Source organism: Xyrauchen texanus, chromosome 23 (assembly GCF_025860055.1).
Source record: "Xyrauchen texanus isolate HMW12.3.18 chromosome 23, RBS_HiC_50CHRs, whole genome shotgun sequence".
Lineage (NCBI taxonomy): Eukaryota > Metazoa > Chordata > Actinopteri > Cypriniformes > Catostomidae > Xyrauchen > Xyrauchen texanus.
The window spans coordinates 28,883,029-28,903,121 of NC_068298.1; the positions used below are offsets into that span (position 1 = coordinate 28,883,029).

The 20,093-nt window shown below is 49.4% G+C and overlaps 1 protein-coding gene and 1 pseudogene across 2 annotated transcripts in view; both read left to right on the plus strand.

Annotated features, from left to right (window-relative positions):
• The window catches only part of LOC127617328 (leucine-rich repeat and immunoglobulin-like domain-containing nogo receptor-interacting protein 2), a 417,692-nt gene that overhangs the window by 312,415 nt on the left and 85,184 nt on the right, over nt 1–20,093 (plus strand). The window lies entirely within an intron of this gene.
• LOC127663466 (uncharacterized) lies at nt 4,389–5,926 on the plus strand (annotated as a pseudogene).

Here is a 20,093-nt window from a genome sequence, read left to right on the forward strand (position 1 = left end):
AGCTTTTCAAAAATGCTCTCCATTACCACATACTTTTGAAAATTAGGATGTTAGGAAACTGAATTTTAAACTGAAAATAGATGAAAGGAGATGTCTACACTTATCTATTTTCAGTTTAAAATTCAGTTAGCGAAAATGGCTAATATTGCTTACAGCACCTTTAAGTAGTAAAATGCAATCCATTGTAAACTTGTTAACAACATAAAATGTTTTTATCCAATTAAGTTCTGTTTTGATATTGGAGGAATTACTCTTAGGAAATAGTGAGAACTTTGAAGCTGAATTGGTGTCTTTAGCATTAGCAACTATGCAGTAACAGAAAAGGTGGCTAATCAGAGTGAGGCTCCATTAAAGAGCTAGGTCTGAGCCGCCTGAGAGGATTCATTTCCTCTGTGATTATCCATCTCATCATGGAGATGTTTCTCCATGGTTGCATCACAGTTGCACATAAAAAGCACTGTAATTATCTTTCTGGGCAATCCTTATTCACATGTTGGAAGCGAATGACTTAATGTGTTGTCAGATGCGCTCCACATTAGAGCAGCTTCTAAATTCATTTTGATGGTCTGTTTGCTGTATCACTCAAGTAGTTTTAAATTAGCTCAGTTCTAAAGATCAGAGGGAAATTTGTGAGAATATACTGGTTTGTTCTCTTTCATCATCTCGTGTTAGAGATCCACCTATGGGAAGGGCATCCGCACCTGACCTCTGCAGAAGCATCCAATTGCACCAAGTCTGGCCTGACAGACAGAAGCGCGTGTCCAATGCTCGGTAAGGGACCCACCCCTTACCAAATGCATAAAACACTCGTACGCGCTATCTTACCTCAGTTGTTATTCGCTTCTCGTGACCTCTTTGCTTCGCAGCTCTACGGTTTTCGCTGACTTCACCACAGTCAACAGGAGGAAATATCCATTCGATCAGCCTCGCCAGGCGTGATTGTCAGACGGTTGCGTTTAGTTGCGATTATTTCGGGTTGCAAGCCACCCACGCTCGCTACCTGGATTTGCTCAGGCTGCCCGCCTGTTTCTCAGCTTTCACCTCTCTGATGGATCACAAGCTCTCCGGTCCCACTAACCCACCGGACGTGCAGTCACGTGCATGCCCTGCCGCCTGCGGTTCACTCATTGCCGCGAGGGATGCCCATCCCTTCTGCGTGGTGTGCATGGGACTAAGACACGCGCAGGAAGCGCTTTCACTTCCTGAGAACTGCACCCATTGCCTCGCCCTGCCTAGGAAGCTTCTTCGACGAAGACTCAAAGTTGCATCCTCCCAAAGCACGGACGAACATTACGACTCGGACGCTGGAGTAGGTGAAAGCATTACAGCTCCGGGGACTTCCCAGAGCATGCCTGCTCTCAGTTGGGCTGACCAGTCTAACGAGGGCCTACTCGAGGAAATCCTTCCCGGTATTTCCTCGTTCGACTACGAGCCGCCCGGCTCAGGCGAGGACGAGGACCCCACTATACTTGAGGGCTCGGACGACGAGGAAACCACCCCGTCCGCCCAAGCTCCCCCGGTTAGCGGCTCGGCTACACTGCCGCACGCGGTCCTTCTCGAGGTGTGTGAGCGAGCGGCCGCTCGTCTCGGCATGGAATGGCCGGCCCTCTAGAACGCCGCCGACCAAGAGAGGGATGTGTATGACGGCAAACTCCTAGGTCCCCCTCCCGGTCCTAGGAAGCAGCTCATGCCTGTACTCCCTGCGTGCGCTAAGCACATGCGACACTATTGGAAGGACCCGCTAGATCTTAAGCACAGCTTAGCGGGTCTGGAGGTTAAGGATATGGCAGCGTGTGGCATGGGCGACCCTCCCACCATCGAGCCCTCGATCGCCAGACACCTTAACCCCTCGCAGGGAGGGTTACTGGCCCCTCCTAAGCCAGTTCTCCCTAATAAGATGGACCGCTTCTCAGCATCTGTCTTCCAGGCCTCGTACAAGGCCTCGGCTCTCGCGGTACGGGCTCTAAATGTTTCCTCCCTCCTCTCGGCCTACCAGGCCGAGCTGTTGGAGGACATGAGTACTCATTTGGAGAAAGGCGTGCCATCGCCGACGCTGTGGAAGGAGATCGTTACCGTGAACGACCTGATCCTTCGTAACGCCCGCCAGGCCGTCCAAGCCGGCGGACGCTCCATGGCCCTATGTGTTGTGGGGGAATGGGTCCTCTGGCTCAATCTCTCTGGTCTGCCCGACAGCGAGAAAAGCCGCATAGCAGGAGCCCCAGTGGAACCAGGCCAGGCTCTTTTTGGCCCTGCTGTTGCACTTATGCAACAGCGGTGCGATGATAAGAAGGAGGATGAGGCGTTTAAACTGTGCCTGCCTAGAAAGGCCACTCCACACCAGCTCCCTCAGGCCCCAGCCACAGGACGGCCGTACCATAACACAGCCAGGCCTAAGGCTCGCAGCAGGCCACCCAGCCAGCAACCTAGCCAGCAGCCCAACCATCCTCCTAAGCCCTGGGGTAAGACATCCTTCGAGGCGGCTGCAGCGAAAAAGCCCACCCACTCTACCCCGTCGGACGGGAAGAGGAAGAGGCCTACCTGATGCTCAGCTCCAGGGGCTTCTCGGTCCAGGTTTTCAGGCGACCAACCCAGTGGACACAAGCTTGAGTTTTTCCCCCCTTTACCCAAAAGGAGGAAGTCCTCAGCTCGAGGGCCCCTTTTCCCTCGTTCGGGTGCCCAACCCCAGTTCAATATGGACATGTCACAAGTTCAGGTGTGGTCCATAAAAGAATTCCCCTCCCAGCTTCCAGTTCCAGAACTGGGGGGAAATTCATTGTCCAAGAGTGCCCTACCACTGTTGAAAAGTGCTCAACCACAGTCTCTTCACAGTTTACACAAACCACTTCACACACATTCAATAAAGGTTCAATTCCCTGTGTGTGTTTCAAAAATAAAAACAACAAAAAAACAAGAACAACAAAAATATCAAACACTGAGAGCGAAAGCTCTGCCAAGTACTGTTGTTCCTCTGAAATTCTACATGTCACCCCTAAGTTGTCCACTAGATGGCGCCATTGTATCACAAATGAACAATCCGGTTGTATTGCCTGCCCTAGGCAACTCGCCGGTGAGTGTGGGCTCTCTCACGTCACACGTGACAGCCTGGCAGTCTGTGTCTGCCCCAGAATGGGTGATTCGCACCATTTCGAAGGGCTACAGACTTCAGTTTGCCAGGAAACCCCCACGTTTCAGCGGAGTTATCTTTTCTCACACAGAAGAGCGCTCCGCGCACATTCTGAAAGACGACACATTCTCGAGAAGGGGGCGGTGCGAGCGGTGCCTCCGCATCAGTGTCAACAGGGTTTTTACCCCCGTTATTTCCTGATTCCAAAAAAGGACGGTTCACTTCGTCCTATTCTGGATCTCAGAGTGTTGAACAAACATTTAAGGAAATACAATTTCAGAATGTTTACCCACAACGTTCTCTCTCGTGCAATAAAACAGAGCGATTGGTTCACGTCAATCGATCTGAAAGATGCGTTTTTCCACATCAACATTTACCCGCCACACAGGAAGTTTCTTCGTTTCGCCTTCCAAGGCATATGTTACGAATTTACAGTGCTTCCATTTGGCCTAGCACTCAGTCCAAGAGTGTTTTGTACGTGTGCGGAAGCAGGGTTAGCCTCAAAATCCTGACTTACATAGACGATTGGCTGATTATAGCCGATTCGAGAGCGATCGTATTGCAAAACACTGCCCGTGTGCTCGCTCACATCACAGCGCTCGGCTTCAGAGTGAACGTGAGCAAGAGCAATTTCACTCCCGCGCAGAGAGTTACTTTTCTGGGTCTGGAGCTGACTTCGGTTACAATGCGCGCGCGTCTCTCACAAGAGCTCGTTCTCTCCTTAATGAATTGCCTCTCACAATTCAAAGAAGGAACGAGAATACTTTATCGCGCATGTCTCAGGCTACAGGGTCTTATGGCTGCGGCTATACATGTCCTGCCTTTGGGCCTTCTGAGAATGAGGGCGTTCATGAAGTGGGTTTTAACTCTTCATCTCAGCCCTGTAAGCGATCTCCGCCGCTCTGTCACAGCGACGCGCTAGTGCATCGCAGCACTGTGCCACTGGAGGAACGCAGATTTCTACGTGCATGGGACCCCTCTCGGGGCAATTATGCTGCGGAAAGTAGTGACGACAGACGCGTCCTTAACAGGATGGGGAGCCACGCAAGAGGGCAGAACAGTGAATGGTGTGTGGCCAAGCACACTTCACTCAGCCCATATAAATTATTTAGAGCTCCTCACTGTGTGGAAGGCTCTGAATCACTTTCTGCCCTGCGTGCATCATGTGCTGGTGCACTGCGACAACACGACAGCTGTAGCATATATCAACCGCCGGGGGGATGCGCTCCTCCAAGCTGCATGCTCTCGCTCACAGGCTGTTAGAATGGAGCAGGCGGCACTTCCTGTCGTTACGGGCGACCCATGTCCTGGGCATACTGAACAGGGGCGCAGACCTCTTGTCAAGGGGAAACCCGCTCTACGGAGACTGGCGCCTCCATCCTCAGATAGTGTGTCTACTGTGGAGGAGGTTCGGCCAGCCAACCGTAGATCTCTTCGCCTCGTGCGAAAACGCCCATTGTCCTATGTTCTTCTCGCTACGGGACGAGGACGCCCCCCTCGGCGTGGACGCACTGGCCCACCCGTGGCCCAACGTGCTGCTTTATGCATTTCCTCCCCTTTGCCTCATAACGCCGTCTCTGGCCAGGGTGAGGGAACAGAGCTTGACCATGATTTTGATAGCTCCCAGGTGGCCCAAGGCGCCGTGGCTCTCAGAGGTTATCCCTCTGCTGTATGCCCAGCCATGGCCCCTCCCACTTCGCACAGACCTTTTGTCTCAAGCGAACGGGGAAATTTATCACCCACACCCGGACAGGGTGGCCCTCTGGGCCTGGCCCGTGAGAGGGCCAACTTAAACACATTGGGGCTCCCCCCACGTGTTGAGGCCACCATTCAGTGTGCCAGAGCCTCATCGACACGGTCTCTTTACGACTGTAAGTGGCGTGTGTTCGAAGAGTGGTGTGAAGGGCGACGGGTAACGTCATATCAGTGCTCAATCACCGACATCTTATGCTTTTTGCAGGACCTTATGGACAAGGGAAGATCCTTTTCCACTATTAAGGTCTATTTAGTGGCTATCGCTGCATGTCATGTGGGGTTCGACAGCGCTACGGTGGGGCAACACCCCCTTATTCGTAGGTTTATGAAGGGCTCATGCCGCTCTCTTCCAGTCCCCAGGAGAGTCGTTCCTGAATGGGACCTCTCCATGGTGTTGGACGCAATGTCTCAACAGCCGTTTGAGCCCCTGGGGAGTATTTCCCTTAAGAATTTGTCTTTCAAGACAGCTTTGCTCTTGGCCTTGGCATCTGCCAAGCGGGTCAGTGACATGCATGCACTCTCTGTTCATCCCTCATGCACTAAATTCTCTCTCAGTGGAGATAAGGTTTTTCTCAGTCCCAACCCGGCCTTTATGCCAAAATGCTTCCCGGCATTCACGTGTGAGGTGATTGAGCTCTCCGCGTTCCACCCAGCTCCTTTCTCCCCCACAGAGGATCAGAGGTTGAACGCTTTGTGTCCTGTACGTGCCCTGCGGGCATACTTAGACAGGACCAGCTCGTTTAGAAAAAGCGACCAGCTTTTCATCTCTTGGGGCCCCCCGCACTCAGGGAACCCCATTTCCAAGCAACGCTTGTGGAAGCTATATCTTTGGCATATGAATCAAAGGGAGTGCAGCCCCCAGAGGGCATCAAAGCTCACGCCACTAGAGGTATGGCTGCCTCTTGGGCTCTATTTAAGGGAGCCTCTTTGCAGGACATATGTGCCGCTGCAAGCTGGGCCTCTCCCCATACGTTTGCCAGATACTACCGGCTAGATGTCACCAGAACCCCGGTAGCTCATTCTGTCCTGGGTGTCGGCTCTTTGTAGCTTTGTGCTCTTAGGCCCTCCACCCCTCCTTAAGTCTGGGCTGCCTAGTCCAGCACTTTAAAGTCACTAAGCATGTTTCTACTCTACACCTGCCACCATATATTCACCATGAGAGTGCGGTCAGGTTTATTCACGAATGCATGTTACCATATGCTATTCTTTGTTGCTAAAGTGGCTTCCTCACTTTGTGGGGTGGTGTCCGTTTAACGTATCATGCACCACCTTTCGAGGTGACCGTCCTCTGGCTTTCAGGGCCTCATTGTAGTGTATTGGGCAATCGGGGAGCTGTCCATATCTCCCATAGGTGGATCTCGAACACGAGATGATGAAAGAGAACAATAGGTTACTATCGTAACCCCGGTTCTCTGAAACATCGAGTGGAGAGATCCACCAAGCTTGTCCCGCTTGCTGCACGAGAAGCGAATATGCTCACTGAGGTAAGATAGCGCGTACGAGTGTTTTATGCACTTGGTAAGGGGTGGGTCCCTTACCGAGCATTGGACACGCGCTTCTGTCTGTCAGGCCAGACTTGGTGCAATTGGATGCTTCTGCAGAGGTCAGGTGCAGATGCCCTTCCCATAGGTGGATCTCTCCACTCGATGTTTCAGAGAACCGGGGTTACGATAGTAACCTATTGTTCTGTATTGAGCTTGAAATGTTAAGAAATTTAAATAATTGCGAGACAGATGTGATGTGGGTTGGGGATTTTTTAGTCCATGTTGTTTGTCTTGCATCAGGAAGTACAGGATACTGTGTATCAAAAATCTGTATATTAAACCAATTTAAGGAGTGGTGGTTTAAAGTCAGTGAGCGCAGCTAGCACTAAAACAGAAGGCACACAGTATAAAGCATCCTGAGTTATACCCATACCTCTTCATTCCTGTTCCTTTTGTTCATCCACTATCTGAAATACCTTTCTATCAAAATCTGTTATATATCATAGGGCATTACCGTGGTATTAACAGTGCTTTATTTGTGAATTAATAATTGCCTATATGCTGGAAATACCTGCATAAACCTCAGTTTTCCTGTAACACACAGTGGCATCACTAAACACAAATGAGGTTTATGTACAAACCATAACTGCAGTATAGCATGAAACAACTTCTCTTGACTGACTGGCTCAAATAATTTCTTTCACATACCCACATGCTACTGTTATGAATGGAGGCAGCGAAGCAGACGAGGAGATGCAGATCCAAAAGCAGTTTAAACTTTATTAGAAAAATAAACAAGGCGGGTACACAAAACACGGGAACAAAGGAAAAACCCTCAATGGGGAAATAAAACATAAAACTAGAAAACACGGGGAGGGAACACATACCAGGCTAACAACAACATTCAACGAACGACAAGGAGTGAACAAAAAGCAGGGCTTAAATACACAGTGAGTGATGACTGAATAAGACACAGGTGAGAACAATGAACAAAATGGCAGTGATGATGGCAGGTGGATTCTGGGAAGTGTAGTTCTTTAACAATGACAACTGAACACGAAGGCTAACAAAGAGACTAAGGGGCTACACAAGGGACAAACGTGAAAACTAAGGAATGCAAAGGTGACAAAAATGGCAGACAAAGGGCAACAGTGAAACAAGACAAGGAATTCCTAACATAGCCCCCCCTCAAGGATCGGATTCCAGACGATCACAGTAACATAAAACAAAACAAAAAATGTCCATGACTGGGGGGAGCTTGAGGTGGGCAGACCGACCAAGGGGGCAACAACGGGCAGACAGGCAGTCCAGGGGGCAATGAGGGGCAGACAGACAGTCCAGGGGGCAACAAGGGGCAGATAGACAGTCCAGGGGGCACAGAAGGCAGGCAGGAAGTCCAAGGGGGCACAGAGGGCAGGCAGGAAGTCCAGGGGGCAACGAGGGGCAGATAGGAAGTTCAAGGGGGCACAAAGGGCAAGGACAGGTTCAGGTGGTCTGGGAGCTGGTTACCGGGCAAGGACAGGTTTGGGGAACCTGGGAGGAGGCCACTGGACAGGGACTGGGTCAGGGGGCCTGGGAAGAGGCCACAGGACGGGAACAGGGTCAGGAGGCCTGGGAGGAGGCCACAGGACAGGGACTGGGTCAGGAGGCCTGGGAGGAGGCCACAGGACAGGGACTGGGTCAGGAGGCCTGGGAGGAGGCCACAGGACAGGGACTGGGTCAGGAGGCCTGGGAGGAGGCCACAGGACTGGGACTGGGTCAGGAGGCCTGGGAGGAGGCCACAGGACGGGGACTGGGTCAGGAGGCCTGGGAGGAGGCCACAGGACAGGGACTGGGTCAGGAGGCCTGGGAGGAGGCCACAGGACAGGGACTGGGTCAGGAGGCCTGGGAGGAGGCCACAGGACAGGGACCGGGTCAGGAGGCCTGGGAGGAGGCCACAGGACAGGGACCGGGTCAGGAGGCCTGGGAGGAGGCCACAGGACAGGGACCGGGTCAGGAGGCCACAGGACAGGGACTGGTTCAGGAGGCCTGGGAGAAGGCCACAGGACAGGGACAGGGTTAGGAGGCCTGGGAGGAGGCCACAGGACAGGGACAGGGTCAGGAGGCCTGGGAGGAGGCCACAGGACGGGAACAGGGTCAGAAGGCCTGGGAGGAGGCCACAGGTCAGGGACAGGGTCAGGACCCCTGGGAGGAGGCCCTAGAGGCCGTGACCTGGAAGGCTCTGGTGGCGGAGCCGTAGGAGGCTCTGGAGGTGAAGCCGTAGGAGGCTCGGGAGGCGGAGCTGCAGGAGGCTCGGGAGGCGGAGCCGTAGGAGGCTCGGGAGGCGGAGCCATAGGAGGCTCGGGAGGCTCAGCTGAGGGAGGCTCGGGAGGCTCAGAGGCCTCAGGGGGCGGAGCCGTGGGAGGCTCAGGAGGCAGAGCCGAGGGAGGAGGAACCATGGAAAGCTCGGGAGGCTCAGGGGGCGGAGCCGTGGAAGGCTCAGGAGGCAGAGCAGAGGGAGGCTCGAGAGGCGGAGCCCTGGGAATCTCGGGAGGAGGAGCCCTGGTAGACTCGAGATACTTGAGAGATGGAGCCCTGGGAGGCGGAGCCCTAGGAGGCTTGGGAGGAGGAGCCCTGGGTGGCTCGGGAGACTTGAGGGGTGGAGCCCTGGGAGGCTCGAGAGACTTGAGGGGTGGAGCCCTGGGAGGCTCGAGAGACTTGAGGGGTGGAGCCCTGGGAGGCTCGAGAGACTTGGGGGTGGAGCCCTGGGAGGCTCGAGAGACTTGAGGGGTGGAGCCCTGGGAGGCTCGAGAGACTTGAGAGGCGGAGCACTGGGAGGCTCGAGCGGAGCCCTGGGAGGCTCGGGAAACTTGAGAGGCTGAGCCCTGGGTGGCTCGGGAGACTTGAGAGGCAGAGGAGCCCTGGAAGCCTCGAGAGGCGGAGCCATGGGAGGCTCGAGAGGCTTGAGAGGCGGAGCCCTGGGAGGCTCGAGAGGCAAAGCTCTGGAAAGCTTGGAAGGCGGAGCTCTGGAAAGCTCGGGAGGCGGAGCTCTGGAAAGCTCGGGAGGCGGAGCTCTGGAAAGCTCGGGAGGCGGAGCTCTGGAAAGCTTGGGAGGCTCGGAAGGCGGAGCTCTGGAAAGCTCGGGAGGCTCGGAAGGCGGAGCTCTAGGAAGCTCGGGAGGCGGAGCTCTGGAAAGCTCGGGAGGCGGAGCTCTGGAAAGCTCGGGAGGCGGAGCTCTGGAAAGCTCGGAAGCTCGGAAGGCGGAGCTCAGGAAGCTCGGAAGGCGGAGCTCTGGAAAGCTCGGGAGGCGGAGCTCTGGAAAGCTCGGGAGGCGGAGCTCTGGAAAGCTCGGGAAGCTCGGAAGGTGGAGCTCTGGGAAGCTCGGAAGGCGGAGCTCTGGGAAGCTCGGAAGGCGGAGCTCTGGGAAGCTCGGAAGGCGGAGCTCTGGGAAGCTCGGGAGGCTCGAGGGGCGCAGGCTCTAGGACGGGCATGACCATTGGCGCTGGCTTTTGGTCAGTCCTGGCTATTGCCGTTGGCCCGGGAACGGTCGAGGCTACAGGCGCTGGCTCAGGGACGGTCGAGGCTACAGGCGCTGGCTCAGGGACGGTCGAGGCTACAGGCGCTGGCTCACTAACTGTGGTATGCGCTGGCTTGGGTTCGCTGACCGTGGCTGACGAAGGCTCTGGCTCGCAGACCGGGGCAAGCGAGGGCTCTGGCAGGCGGAGACTGGGGAGCAGAAGCCTTTCCTCTTCTCCTCCTCTGCCGGGCAGACGAAGTGGACCGTGCAGGCTCACTGACCAAGGCAGGCGTGAAGGGACGAACCACAGGCAAGTGGAGGGTTATTACTGTGGGAGGAGTGGCAGAGTTCTCCTCGATGGCGCCCACAGTTAACGGCGACGTGCAGACCAGCAGAGTCTCCTCGATGAACTCGTGGAGCGTCCAGCCGCGCGTCGTCGGTGGTAACCGCTCCTGGAGCGCACAATTCAGGTTAGCCCGAAAAAACGCCACTAGGGCGGAGTCAGGGAAGTCGGTGGCACTCGCAATCGCGAGGAAATCGTGGATGTGGTCCTCCACCGGACAGTTTCCCTGCATGAGGCTGAGCAGACGGCAGCTTGCTCGTAAAACCGCTGGATCCATGTTGGTTCGTTCGTTCTGTTATGAATGGAGGCAGCGAAGCAAACGAGGAGATGCGGATCCAAAAGCAGTTTAAACTTTATTAGAAAAATAAACAAGGTGGGTACACAAAACACGGGAACAAAGGAAAAACCCTCAATGGGGAAATAAAACATAAAACTAGAAAACACGGGCAGGGAACACATACCAGGCTAACAACAACATTCAACGAACAACAAGGAGTGAACAAAAAGCAGGGCTTAAATACACAGTGAGTGATGACTGAATAAGACACAGGTGAGAACAATGAACAAAATGGCAGTGATGATGGCAGGTGGATTCTGGGAAGTGCAGTTCTTTAACAATGACATGTGAACACGAAGGCTAACAAAGAGACTAAGTGGCTACACAAGGGACAAAAGTGAAAACTAAGGAATGCAAAGGTGACAAAAATGGCAGACAGAGGGCAACAGTGAAACAAGACAAGGAATTCCTAACAGCTACAGACCTATAACATTATTTAAAATATGCATTTTATTGTATATTTTAGCTACAAATATACAATAAAACTTATGAACTTTTATACAATCAACTGACATTTTCACACTTTCAATAATAATAAAAAAAAACTTTTCAGTTAATTTGCAACCAAAATAGGTTGCAAATTAACTGATTTTTTTTTTCAATGTCATCAATTGAAAATACATGACAAATTAAGGTTTTGGGTATTATCATCTGATACCATCAATTAACTATTATACCTCCAACTTGTTGAAAAAGTAGGCATCTAACCTTAAAATATATTTATCTCACAAGTCTCCGTAAAATATATAAAATAAAAAATAAATAAATAAATAAATAAGCCTGGCTGCCTTCCACCTTTGCTTTTTTTTTATTTTTATTTTTTAGGTAAGAATGAAATATTTGCATAGCAACGTTTAAACCAAAAGGCAAAGAGAGAAACAATCTCCCAAAGTAGCGAGAAGTTAGGAGAGAGGGTGGAAAAATCAACATCCTACTGCAGAACAACTCTTCACGCTTATGCATAAAAGGTACTTGACCTGTAGTATTTTTATTTTTGTGCGTGCCGGAGCAGAATAATTGAACCAGTAAATGCTCTTTCAAAAATAGCACACCCTCTTTCAGGTCATCGCTGCTTGCAATTGCAGCCAAAAAAGGAGGGGCTTAACAAAAAACTAAAAAAGAGATTGGGGGGCAATCAGAGAAAGACACAGGCAGACAGGAAAAAAGAAAAGAAAAGGAAGTGATGTCTCACTGCAACCTGATAAGTTGTGAGTTAATCCCGGAGATGCTGTCTATATCATTTTACTGTATGCACTTCCCATTAGGGGCTGTCCTATAGGGTCAATGTATATTCGTGGCATAGCCCAGACATTTATGAAAGTGGATATACAATAAGTAAAAGTAAAAAATATATTCTATATAATAAGTAAAATATATGTTAAAATAAGACATAAGCTGATGTTGTATAATATATTAACTTATTGTATATTAACGTAAATAAATAGCTCAGAGAAAATGTTTGTTTGCATTGAAAATTTTAAATGCTGCAAAATTACATCCTACAGTCAGTAGCTATCAAAAACGTCATGGTTACTGTTGTAACCTCCTTTCCCCGAGGGAGGGAACGAGACGGTGTGTCGAATGAAGTGACACGAGGGGTCTTCCTGGGATGCCAAACATAACTCTGAACCTGAGAAAAGGCCAATGTCAAGTTGGCAGACAGAATTTGCATGCCCCGACCCGGACATACGGGTATAAAGGGAAGAGGGGCAGCGAGTGCCAGTCAGGATTTTGCTGAGGAGCCGAAAATAAGGTAGGTCCGTTTACAGTGGTAGGGTCTAGTGCTGTGGCAGGAGGGACACAACTTCTCTTTCCCTCCCTCGGGGAATGAAGGTTACAATAACCATGACATTCACTCACTCGAGGTTGTGTCGAATGAAGTGGCACAAGGGGTCCCATATAAAAACGCCATGCACTGACCGTGTTACGTGAACTGTCGAGACAGTTGCAAGAAGGATACTGCGTGCTAGAGGCACCTGTGTCAGCTGCACGTAGCCCTCCCCAACGCCCCCCAAAGAGATGTCACATACAGGTTCCCCGCACCCCTGAGGGGGGAACAGGCGCTACATGACTAGCATGGGAGCAAGCCTGGCAGCCGTGAAGTGGCTGGGGCTATCTTAAAGCTATGAAACGTGTTGGGGAAGGCGGTCTTTCCCGGTCCTATTCTTTCAGGGGGAAAAGACCCTGCGGAGGCCACATCCTGCCCAGTCTAGGGGGAGGTAACATGCGGCAAATACACCACGAGGGTTGTAAAGCTGTACGCGGGAAACGGCACGGTGGTAGGTCCACCCTAATGAGGGGGGACTCTACAAGCACGCCGACCGGGGCATCAGGGCTGCCCAAGGAAAACGCGGGTCCACCGAAAACGCTAATCGATGGTGATCAAGCATGATGTGACTTTTCACTTAATTCGATATTCAGTGACAATTACCTGACCAGTAAACAGAAACGTGTCAAAAAGGGAGCTTATTTTTAATTTTGAAATTGATTACGTTGTGATTTTGAGGGGTACACTGACTGTCAGGGACGTCATAGAGCAACCAAACTGATATACGACACTGCAATGCTATCATTCTGACATTCAAAAGAGAGTGTAATTAACTGTGTTTTGAACACCTGTCTCTGCAAAATGTTTGCTAAACACATTTTATTATCATTTAACGTAAGAACTTTGACTCGTTAATGAATATTATTAAAAGTAAATGTTTGCCACTGACTGTAAACCACCCTGCCGTGGGTGCCGACATGTTTGCATGAAATAATTCACACCTGCATCTCAACGAAATGGGAGTTGAAGAACACTTATAGCGAGACACACACAGGTGTGTGGCAGTGGACTCAATGCGCTGAAGAAGCACAAAAACAGAGGGCGAGTGTTTCAAACAGCTAGACAGAGCGTAGCTAAATAAAACAGAATGTATCATCTTCAGAACTGAACTTCAACTTAACACACATATTAAAAACGTGACAGTTATTGTGTCTCCTGTTAAGCCAACAGTGATTTGAAAATAGACGGGTCAGACAGTCACTAAAAAACTGGATTAAAACGGTAACCTGAAGGAAGAACAGAGAGATGCACGTTGTGCACATTCTTTCATTTAGTTGGGCAGCGAATCAGAATGAGCTTTTTTGCTAAATATGCTTACACATACAAGGAATTTGTGTTGGTGACAGAAGCTTATAGTGCAAAAACAATACAACAACAAGGGAGATAACAATACAAAAATAAAACAAAAATAAAAATTGACTAGAAAATATAAGTATATATAGAAATACACAATAAGACAGGACAGGGGCAACCAATAATCTGCTCAGCATTCTGAACTGTCCTTTGTAGTCTTCTGATGTCTGATTTCTTTGCTGAACCAAACCAGAGAGTTATTAAAGTGCAGAAGACAGACTCAGTGGCTGCTGATTAGAACTGTATCAGCACCACCTGTGGCAGGTTGATCTTCCTCAACTGGCAAAGGAAGTACCACCTTTGCTGGGCCTTTTTCACAATGGAGTCAATGTAGGTCTCCCACTTCAGGTCCTGTGAGATGGTAGTGCCCAGGTATCTGCTGTTTAGAATGGTGAGCGGGGTCAATGTTGGGATGTTCCTCCCAAAGTCCACTATCATCTCCACTGTTCCCTGTCAAAAAGCTACACTTTGATGCTGCACTGATATAGCGTTTTGGAAACAACTTTAGGTGTGACCAGCTATGAATATGTGTGCAACACGTCAATGAAATTGACCAGAATTTATAGCCTCTGCTGGTGACATCATTGGATGCACCTGTAGCGGGGCTACAAATAGATGCGTCACAGGTGCATCATCAGATCTTTTGTCTTCAGATCACTCTGTGTGTGTTGTGCTTCTTGAATGTCAGAACTTTCTACTTTCCTCTGTTAAGAGTTATAATTGTTAGGCAGTGCGCAGAAACCTTTCTCTTTTCTTTAAAAAAAAAAAAGAAGAAAAAGAATGACTGATAAACAAAGCAAGCGGTGTGTGTTCCCATGTATACACTCTATGGCTGAAATGTACAGGAACCAGTTTTGTTTTGTGTGTTTGGAGGAAAAGCATTCTGCTCTTGCGTTGGGGCAGGGCGGGTGCAAGCATTGCGATCTGTTTACAGTCAAAATGCTTCACACTCATCTCACTTACTTCCAAGAGTCAGCGCCCACTTTTTCATCGTGGGGCTCTCGCATAGATGTGGCTGAGTAGCGAGAGACGGCTCCGTCCCTATCACTCGATCTCTCCCCAGATCCAGCATCGGCGCCTCTTCAGTTCACGAGGGGGACACTGAACCTCGGAACATTCCACTCACAATAATAAAGCGGCTGAGGAATTACTCGAGGTGGTTACTCGGGCTGTGGCCAGACTACAGTTAGACTGGCCACACGAACAAGAGACCCCCAAACGCTTCAAACTAGAAGACATATTTCTGACTGGTGGCCAAAAAAAAAAAGGGGGAAGAGATGGGAATGCTATATCAGTCCCTTCGTTTCTTTGATGAGCTCCATGACGAGCTCTCTCATTCATGGAGGAAACCTTATACTTCCTATGTAGTGGTTTCCGAGGCACAGGGGTATTCAGTGATGCCGCAGGTAGAAGAGACACTTTTTTATCTCTCACCTGGCTCGGCATCATCACTAAAGAGACCCACTCTCCCCACAAAGCCGTGCAGGACCACCTCCACGCTTGTGGGGAAGGCTTATCAGGCAGCAGGTCAGGCTGGTGCTGCCCTGCACACTATGGCAGTGTTACAGGCATACCAGGGTGATCTGTTGAAGGACCTGAGTGCGGGCACCACAGTCGATGAAGAGGCTTTCTCTGAGCTTCGTCGAGCCACGGATCTGTCTCTCCGCGCGACCAAGCAGACGGCCCGCACCATTTTTCACCTATGTCAGCATGGAGAGACACTTATGGCTCAACCTCAGGCATCAGAGACAAGGACAAAGTTTTTCTTCTCTACGCCCCAGTTTCGCGTTCTGGCTTATTTAGTGATGCTATGACTATAATTATCACCAGGTTCCAGGAGGCAAAAAGTCACGAGGAAACCTTCGGGCAAGTCCTTCCTTGCGGCACTCAGGGGGAGGGGCCGTCAGCCACCCAGCCCCGCCCGGACATGCTAGAAGGGAGGCTCAAAAACAAAGCATGGCGAGTCGTGCTCCCCCTCGTAAAGACTGGGGACCAGCTCGTCGCCCCCAGCAGCCCCCAAAGCAAGACCTCAGGGCAGTCATTTCTGGGAGGAAAAAACCCTGACGGTCTTGCACCTAACCTTGTGGGGGTTCCACTTCTCCACAGGGCATTCAAGTTCAAGATGCTAACTAGCAAGACGGTCGTGTCCCAAATCCAACATCACGATTGGTTGGTCACGATCGATCTCATGGATTGATACTTTCATATAGAAATTCTGCCACAACACAGGAAGTTCCTGAGGTTCTCTATTGGGGGTGAAGCCTTCCAGTATCGGGTTCTTCCATTTGGCCTAGCCCTATCACCCCGCACATTAACGAAATGCATGGATGCTGCACTGGCTCCTTTGCGACTCCAGGGCATCCGTATTCTGAATTACATAGACGACTGGCAGACACTAGCACAGTCTCAAGAACTGGCAGTTCTGCACAGGGATATCATCTTAGCTCATCTGGTTTCTCTGGGTCTGAGACTCAACGTCAAAAAGAGCATTCTCTCTCCCACTCAGGGAATTACCTATATGGGCGTTGTATGGAATTCGGGCACAATTGTCTCCCACTCAAATCGTGTCCATTCAGAACACCCTGAGCAAAGTCAAGCTAGGCCAAGGTTGCACTGCTCGTCAGAATCAAAAAATACTAGGTCTCATGGCCTCTGCGTCCTTGGTGATCCCTTTGGGCCTTCTGCACATGAGACCATTTTAGTTGTGGCTCAAAGCCAGGGGATTTCATCCAAGAGCCAGTCCCCTAAGGCTAATTAGGGTTACGCGCAGTGCACTTAGTACCCTTTCTATGTGGTTCAGACCCTGGTTCCTTACTTTGGGTCCCACTCTAGATGCGCCTTGCCATCGCAAGTTGCTAACAACAGACGTCTCCATGACGGGCTGGGGAGCGGTCTTAAGTGGTCGTCCAGCTGAAGAGGAATGGGAGGGTCGTCAGCTCGATTGTCATATTAACTGTCTCGAGTTGATGGCTGTATTTCTGGCCCTGAAATATTTCCTCCAGAGGCTGCCATGTCTTTGTGCGGGTGGACAACACAGCGGTAGTCTCTTACATAAACCATCAAGGAGGTCTACGTTCATGCCAGCTGAACAGACTGGCATGGCAGATTTGGGCCCAGGCAATCTCAATCAGAGCAGCTCACCCCTGGATATGTGGGAGCAGATTTACTGTCCAGTCAGAAAATACCAACGGGGGAGTGGAAACTCAACCCCGAGGTAGTGGAACAAATCTGGGTGAGATTTCACAGGGCAGAAGTGGACCTCTTCGCCTCTCAACAGACAGCGCAATGTCCCCTCTACTTCTCTCTGAGTCACCCAGCCCCCCTGGGTCTGCACGCGATGGCGCATACATGCAGCGGTCATCCACACTGCAGAGGTGTGGGTATTCTCGTTCCCAAAGCACTAAATCAGCGCAGCATCAAAGTGTAGCTTTTTGACAGGGAACATCTTGGGTTACTTAACTGAAACCCCTGTTCCCTGATAAAAGCTGAACGAGATGCTGTGCTTCATTGCTGCACTTCATTGCTGCACTGGGATGCCCCAGGACTGCTCTTCAGACAAAACACCTAATGATGCACCTGTGACACATACATTTTTAACTCTACTACAGATGCATCCAATGATGTCACCAGCAGAGGCTATAAATTCTGGTCAATTTCATTGAAGTGTTGCACACATATTCACAGCTGTTCACACCTAAAGTTGTTCCCAAAGCGCTTAATCAGTGCAGCATTTTGTTCCACTTTTATCAGGGAACAGGGGTTACAGTTAAGTAACCCGAGACGTTTTGAGTGTGTTCAGCCCCAAGTTGTTCTGACTTCACCAGTGAAGCTGTTCAACCTCCTTTCTGTATAAAAACTCACTGTCATCTTGTATGAGGCCGATGATAGTAGTGTTGTCCGCAAACTTCAGGAGCTTGACAGAGGAGTCCTTGGCGGTGCAGTCATTGGTATACAGGGAGAAGAGTGGTGAGGAGAGCACACATCCATGTGGGGCACCAGTGCTAATCATGCATGTGCTGGAAGTGAATTTCCCCTGTCTCACTAGCTGCTGCCTGTCTGTCAGAAAGCTGGTGATCCACTGACAGATAGATGTGGGAACAGAGAGTTGGTGTAATTTAGTTTGGAGAATAGCTGGGATGAGGGTGTTGAAAGCCGAACTGAAGTCCACAAAAATGCATATGTCCCTGGACTGCCCAGATATTGCAGGATATAATGCAATCCCATGTTGACTGCATCATCCACAGACCTGTTTGATCAATAAGAAAACAGAAGGGGATCTAGAAATGGTCCAGTGATGTCCTTCAGGTGGACCAACACAACTCACTCAAATGACTTCATGACCATAGACCTGTCCTGTCCTTTGGGACAGGAATGATGGTGAAGCATTTGAAAAAGCAGAGAAATTCACACTGCTCTAGTGATCTGTTGAAGATCTGTGTGAAGATGTGGAGCAGCTGGTCAGCACAGGATTTTAAACAGACAGGTGAAATACCATCAGAACCCTGTGCTTTCTTTGGCTTCTGTTTCCACAAGACAAAGCACACATATCCTATTCACATATCTGAAGTGCAGATTGAGTTGCAGGAGGGGGAGGATGGAGATCACAGGTGTTGATGTTTGTGTGAGGTGAAGGTCAAAGCGGGGGTGGAATGTTAGACTGGGCCTTTCAAACATACAGTAAAACATATTCAAGTCGTCAGCCACTTGTTGGTTCCCTACAGTGTTGAGGGATGGTGTCTTGAAGTTAGTAATGTCTTTCAGGCCTCTCCACACTGATTCAGGGTCATTAGCTGAAAACTTGTTTTTCAGCTTAACAGAATAGCTTCTTTTAGCCACTCTGATTTCTGATTCACATGACGAAGCTGTCTGAGTATAGCTGTAAGCCATGGTTTGTCATTGTTGTATGTTAAATAAGTCCTAGTAGGAATGCACATATCCTCACATAAACTGATGTATGATGTCACAGTATCTGTGAGCTCATCCAGATTATTGTCTGCAGCCTCAAATACACTCCAATTAGTGCAGTCAAAGGAGTCTTGTAGTTCCAGCTCTGCTTCATTTGTCAAACTCTTTACAGTCTTTACAACATGTTAAGCTGATTTAAGTTTTTGCCTGTAGGTTGGAAGAAGATGAACCAGACAGTGATCAGAGAGTCCCAAAGCTACTCTAGGGACAGAGCGATATGCATCCTTTATTGTTTTGTAGCAATGATCCAGTGTATTTCTGTCTCTGGTGGGCATGTAATGTGCTGTCTGTATTTTGGCAGTTCATGGGGGAGCTTGGCTCTGTTAAAATGGCAGAGAATAATAATTAGTGAGTCCGGGTATTGTTATTCCGTGTCTGTGATATGACCAGCTAGCTGTTGCAGCGCTGTGCTCACACACACACACGCATGTAAGTAATGTTTAATCACTCACCAGAATAAATGAGGAAAAATCCTGTGGTGAGTAGAAAGGCTTACAGTTAATAAAGAGTACTTCACCAACATTCTTTGATGTAAAAGCATGTAAACCGCCTCTCGCTTTCCCAATAATATATATACGCTGGCAGCCAGAAGTTTTGAATAATGTACAGATTTTGCTCTTATGCAAAGAATTTGGTACTTTTTTCACCAAAGTTGCATTCAACTTATCACAATGTATTTTACATTTTGAGAAACATTTTCAGAACTTCTTAAACTACTTCAAAGAGTTCTCATCAAAAAATCCTCCACGTGCAGCAATGACTGCTTTGCAGATCCTTGGCATTCTAGCTGTCAGATTGTCCAGATATTCAGGTGACATTTCACCCCACACTTCCTGTAGCACTTGCCATAGATGTGGCTGTCCTGTCGGGCACTTCTCACGCACCTTACAGTCTAGCTGATCCCACAAAATCTCAATGAGGTTAAGATCCATAACACTCCTTTCCAGTTATCTGTTGGCCAATATCTGTTTGTTTGCCCACTCTAACCTTTTATTTTCTTTTTGTTTTTCTGTTTCAAAAGTGGCTTTTTCTTTGCAATTCATCCCATAAAGCCTGCGCCCCTGTGTCTTCTCTTTACTGTTGCACATGAAACTGGTGTTTTCTAGTACCAAATTAGCATTTTAGCATGATTACTCAAGGATTACACCCAAGGTGTCGGAGTGATGGCTGCTGGAAATTGGGCCAGTCAAGATTTGATCAAAAGTGACTTTTTTCAAATAGTGATGGTGCTTTTTTTAGCATCAGTAATTTGTGTTTAGTTGAATGCCACTTTGGTGAATTAATGAACCAATTTCCTTCCAAAACAGCAAAATCTGTACATTATTCCAAATGTATATATATATATATATATATATATATATATATATATATATATATATATATATATATATATATATATATAAAAACG